Below are 5,840 nucleotides of genomic sequence, written 5' to 3'. Positions count from 1 at the left end.
AGCCGGTTGAGGTTGGAGACCTGACAGACTACAGCACCAATTACAGCCGGTGATGGTTGGAGACCTGACAGACTACAGTATTACAGCGGTGATGTTGGAGACTGACAGACATATCAGCGGTGATGGTTGGAGACCTGACAGACTACAGCCGGTGATGGTTGGAGACCTGACAGACTACAGCATTACAGCCGGTGATGGTTGGAGACCTGACAGACTACAGTATTACAGCGGTGATGGTTGGAGACCTGACAGATACAGTATTACAGCGCGGTGATGTTGGAGACCTGACAGACCACAGTATTACAGCCGGTGATGGTTGGAGACCTGACAGACTACAGCATTACAGCCGGTGAGGTTGGAGACCTGACAGACTACAGCCGGTGATGGTTGGAGACCTGACAGACTACAGTATTACAGCCGTGATCGTTGGAGACCTGACAGACTACAGCCGGTGATGGTTGGAGACCTGACAGACTACAGTATTACAGCCGGTGATGGTTGGGGACCTGACAGACTACAGTATTACAGCCGGTGATCGTTGGGAGACCTGACAGACTACAGCCGGTGATGGTTGGAGACCTGACAGACTACAGTATTACAGCCGGTGATGGTTGGGGACCTGACAGACTAAGTATTACAGCGGTGATGGTTGGAGACCTGACAGACTACAGTCTTACAGCCGGTGATGGTTGGAGACCTGACAGACTACAGCCGGTGATGGTTGGAGACCTGACAGACTACAGCATTACAGCCGGTGATGGTTGGAGACCTGACAGACTACAGCGTTAAGCCGGTGATGGTTGGAGACCTGACAGACTACAGCGTTACAGCCGGTGATGGTTGGAGACTGACCAGACTACAGCGTTACAGCCGGTGATGGTTGGAGACCTGACAGACTACAGCCGGTGATGGTTGGAGACCTGACAGACTACAGTATTACAGCCGGTGATGGTTGAAGACCTGACAGGCTACAGCATTACAGCCGTGATGGTTGAAGACCTGACAGGCTACAGCATTGCAGCCGGTGATGGTTGGGACCTGACTACAGCATTACAGCCGGTGATGGTTGGAGACCTGACAGACTACAGCATTACAGCCGGTGATGGTTGGAGACCTGACAGACTACAGCCGGTGATGGTTGGAGACCTGAACGACTACAGCATTACAGCCGGTGATGGTTGGGACCTGACAGACTACAGCGTTACGCCGGTGATGGTTGGAGACCTGACAGACTACAGCGTTACAGCCGGTGATGGTTGGAGACCTGACAGACTACAGCATTACAGCCGGTGATGGTTGGAGACCTGACAGACTACAGCATTACAGCCGGTGATGGTTGGAGACCTGACAGACTACAGTATTACAGCCGGTGATGGTTGGAGACCTGACAGACTACAACGTTACAGCCGGTGATGGTTGGAGTGGAGGGAGATATCAATAGAACAACCAGGTGAGTTTCTGTCTGGTTTAAAGCATTAGTATGTGGTAGTTATAGCATTAGTATAGTGGTAGTTATAGCATTAGTATAGTGGTAAGTTATAGTGGTTGTTATAGTGGTAGTTATATTGTTATGATGGTAGTTATAGCATTAGTATAGTGGTAGTTATAGTGGTAGTTATATTGTTATAGTGGTAGTTATGGTGGTTGTTATAGTGGTAGTTATGGGTGGTAGTTTATAGTGGTAGTTATATTGTTATAGTGGTAGTTATATTGTTATAGTGGTTGCTATAGTGGTTGTTATAGTGGTAGTTATGGTGGTTGTTATAGTGGTAGTTATGGTGGTAGTTATAGTGGTAGTTATATTGTTATAGTGGTAGTTTATTGTTTATAGTGGTTGCTATAGTGGTTGTTATAGTGGTAGTTTGGTGGTTGTTATAGTGGTAGTTATGGTGGTAGTTATAGTGGTAGTTATAATTGTTATAGTGGTAGTTATATTGTTATAGTGGTAGTTATAGCATTAGTATGGTGGTTGTTATAGTGGTAGTTATATTGTTATAGTGGTAGTTATATTGTTATAGTGGTAGTTATAGTGGTAGTTTATATTGTTTATAGTGGTAGTTATAGTGGTAGTTATAGTGGTAGTTATAGCTGTAGTTATATTGTTATAGTGGGTAGTTATAGTGGTAGTTATACTGTAGTCTGTCAGGTCTCCAACCATCACCGGCTGTAATAGTGTATAGCGTGTCTATCAGGTAGGGGACCTGACCTGTTTGGGGTGTAATGCTGTATATTCTGTCAGATAGGGGACGTCTCTAGTATCTCCTAATGCTGTAATTCTCTCCTGTCCTGACACGGTCACGCCCTCCCCTAAATAACCGTTCACACAGAGAGAGAGAGAGTCAGAGAGAGATAATCGTGCCTAATCTTTCCATCTAAACTTAGCTGTCTCTGTCCCCACCCTATTACTGTAGCTTAGACCTCAACGGGAACATACCACACATAGATAAACAGGGGATTTTCTCAGCTCTGTGAGAGAAGTTTTTTTGAATTTTGTTTATAGAAGTGCCGCTTTTATTTAAATCTTTGTCCAATGGATGTTAAATGTCAATTTATTATCAACAAATAAAAATATCCACTTCAGTCATCAGATTTAGATGTATCTATATTGCCTTCAGTCTGTACAGGTTGTCAGTGTGATCAATAATCACAGCTAACATTGCAGGGAGTTTCAACTTCACTTTAAATATACACTGACTGTACAAATCATTAAGAACACCTGCTCTTTCCATGACAACGACTAACCAGGTGAACCCAGGTGTAATCTATGATCCCTTATTGATGCCACCTGTTAAATCTACTTCAATCAGTGTAGATGAAGGGGAGGACAGAGGTTAAAGAAGGATTTTTAAGCCTTGAGGCAATTGAGACAATTGAGACATGGATTGTGTATGTGTGCCATTAAGACAATAGATTGTAGTGCCTTTGAACGGGGGTATGGTAGTAGGTGCCAGGAGCACCAGTTTGTGTCAAGAACTGCAACGCTGCTGGCGTTTTCACACTCAACAGTTTCCCGTGTGTATGAAGAATGGTTCACCACCCAAAGGACATCCAGACAACTTGACACAACTGTGGGAAGCATTGGAGTCAACATGGGCCAGCATTCCTGTGGAACGCTTTCGACACCTTGTAGAGTCCATGCCGCGACGAATTGATGCCGTTCTGAGGACAAACGGGGTACAACTCCATATTAGGAAGGTGTTCCTAATGTTTTGTCCACTCAGTGTATAGAGCATAAAGACTTCGAGGCACATATTCTAATATTATTACATAATATTCTGCCGTCTTGGGTAGAAGAGTATATCTGATCTTTAGGAGCTTGATGTTTAACAGAGACCTGGTGTTACTGACAGTATGATACAGTTGAAGATATCCTCAGCAGATTCAAAGGAGTTTTCAATGCGGCACGGCGACAGTCCAAGGGAACAAACATTTCCCGGCTCCATCGGGGATTTAGATGCTCCCTCCATAGCCTCGGACCCCCCCCCACCACCCCTCACCTGTATAGTCTGTCTCTCGTTGAATGTGAAGAGCTCGTTCATAGCTCACCTGCAACACCAGAGTTAGAGGATCTCTCACTAACATGGGAGAGAACTATAATTTACAATAGGAACAAATCAACATGCTAGTGAGAGATCCATTTGGATGGTTAGCGTAGTCCTCCTGGCCCAGGTAGAGTTCAGGGGATGGGAAACAAACGGGCCTAAAAAGGGACCTACCTGAAAATCTGATAAATGTGCCATACGCATAAAAAGCTTATTTCTCTCAATTTTGTTGCACAAATTAGTTGACATCCCTGTTAGTGAGGTATTTCTTCTTTACCAAGATAATCCATCCACCTGACAGGCGTGGCATATCAAGAAACGGATTAATCGGCACGATCATTACACAGGTGCACCTTGTGCCGGGGACTAAAGGCCACTCTAAAATGTGCAGTTGTGTCACACAACGCCACAGATCTCTCTAGTTTTGAGGGAGCAATTGGGACGCTGACTGCAGGAATGTCCATCAGAAATGTGTGTGCTGAGCAGTATTTGTCTAAATATATTTGTTGGGGAAAAACCTCATTGAGTGGGTGGGCCTATTCCTTATATGAACTGTAACTCATTAAAAAATGTGCGTTTATATTTTTGTTCAGTCTATATATGTACTAATGCATACAACCTTGGTTTTCTTGCACGCTGACTATACTGGGCACGGGCACGTATGTTGATTTTGTCCATCTACACCAGAGGCAAATCAGGACACGCAGATTGAAATATCAAAACAAACTCAGGACTATAGTAAAACACATTCATGGCCATTTAGCTAGCTAGCTTGCTGTTGCTAGCTAATTTGTCCTGGGAAATAAACATTGGGTTATTTTACCTGAAATGCACAAGGAATTTTTTTCCCCTGAAGCTTTGTGGAATATCGATCCATTTTGAGTCACAACATTGTGTGTTCTCTACTCCGACAATTAATCCATAGATTAGATTATGGGAGAACTAGTTAAATTTCTAGTCATCTCCTCACTCATTCTTTCTTCTGTGGATTTTATACGGCGGTTGGCAACCAACTTTAAGGTTCATTACCAATACCAACTGGAGTGTGGGCCTCAGTGCAATCACCCACAGGGTATATGCTGCTAAATACCAATGAGGAGATGGGAGACGTACAGCTCATCAAAAATACAAACGTTTTATTTTAGCGCCTGGCTACACAGACGTTCTTTGATGCGCGCGAGCCGTCTGGATGAATAACATGTGTATTTTGCAATGCTTGCGGTGTGGTCAACGTAGCCAGGGTGGTATTCAGGATAGCAGACGCTGCTGGAACCCCAGGATATATTGTGGTTAGTACGGTCTGCACACTAGAATTATCCAATAACATACCTTTAAAATCAGTCAACCTAGCCCCTGCATCACATATGGCTGGTCCCAGATCTGTCTGTACTGTCTTGTCAGGCTTGACCATAGGAGTTAAGACAGTAGAAACAGATCTGGGACCAGGCTAGAGCTTCATACCTCTCCCTCTTCATAGAGTGAGTGAACAGAAAAGAGGAGATGAAACAAATCTTTATTTTATTCAATTCAATGTATTTATTGATCACACTCAAGTGTTCCCATGACAACGAGACCGACTCCACTTGTTCTCCTCCTCCACTGGAGACACACTGGAGTTTAAAAAGCAGACGGAACAAGACAGAATGTTCCTAAAGGGCCGGCGCACAAGTCCATCCCAAAATAAAATTACATGAAAAAAGAGAAAATTAAATTGAAAACTCAAGTCATGTTTCAACACCTGTCACAACCCCCCCCCCTCCCACCTTTAGGAAGCAGATAGAAGGGGGAAGGAGGCAGACACACACCTGTTAAAATACCAAACCTGGGGGTCCCGGTCTGTCAGTCTGCCCCCCTCCCAGGTTATGTTAGTTAGGGCCAGGGTAGCCAAGGGTCCCGGTCTGTCAGTCTGCCCCCCTCCCAGGTTGTTACAGTTAGGGCCAGGGTAGCCAAGGGTCCCGGTCTGTCAGTCTGCCCCCCTCCCAGGTTGTTACAGTTAGGGCCAGGGTAGTCAAGGGTTCCCTCTTTATTCACAACTCCCTCATTTTAAAGTTCAAATAGAATCCAAGGCAGTGAGATTTTAGGGTCGTTTCCTGGATTTCTGTTTTCCAAAATGTATAAAATCCTTAATATAACGTTCGTTCCAGTTAGTTTTGTTTGACGTCAGGGGAGAACGTGCCACGTCACAACGCAGGGGTCAGGGGAGAACAGGGAAGGAGGTGCCACGTCATAACGCAGGGGTCAGAGGAGAACAGGGGAGAACGTGCCACGTCACAACGCAGGGGTCAGGGGAGAACAGGG

The 5,840-nt window shown here is 44.9% G+C and overlaps 1 long non-coding RNA gene across 4 annotated transcripts in view; it reads left to right on the top strand.

The window, feature by feature from the left end:
- Positions 1-5,358: 5,358 nt before the first annotated feature.
- Positions 5,359-5,840, top strand: part of LOC139025312 (uncharacterized) — a 10,707-nt gene continuing 10,225 nt past the window's right edge. For 2 of the 4 annotated variants that reach the window (XR_011476890.1, XR_011476886.1), the window contains exons 1-2: positions 5,360-5,735; positions 5,790-5,823. This is a non-coding gene — a long non-coding RNA (uncharacterized lncRNA). Of the gene's footprint in view, positions 5,736-5,789; positions 5,824-5,840 lie in introns of all 4 variants that reach the window. The other 2 variants (XR_011476889.1, XR_011476887.1) reach the window with 2 other exon arrangements.

This window comes from Salvelinus sp. IW2-2015, unplaced genomic scaffold (assembly GCF_002910315.2).
Source record: "Salvelinus sp. IW2-2015 unplaced genomic scaffold, ASM291031v2 Un_scaffold2498, whole genome shotgun sequence".
Lineage (NCBI taxonomy): Eukaryota > Metazoa > Chordata > Actinopteri > Salmoniformes > Salmonidae > Salvelinus > Salvelinus sp. IW2-2015.
Note: the sequence above shows the minus strand (reverse complement) of the source record. Positions and strands in the feature narration are given on the sequence as shown.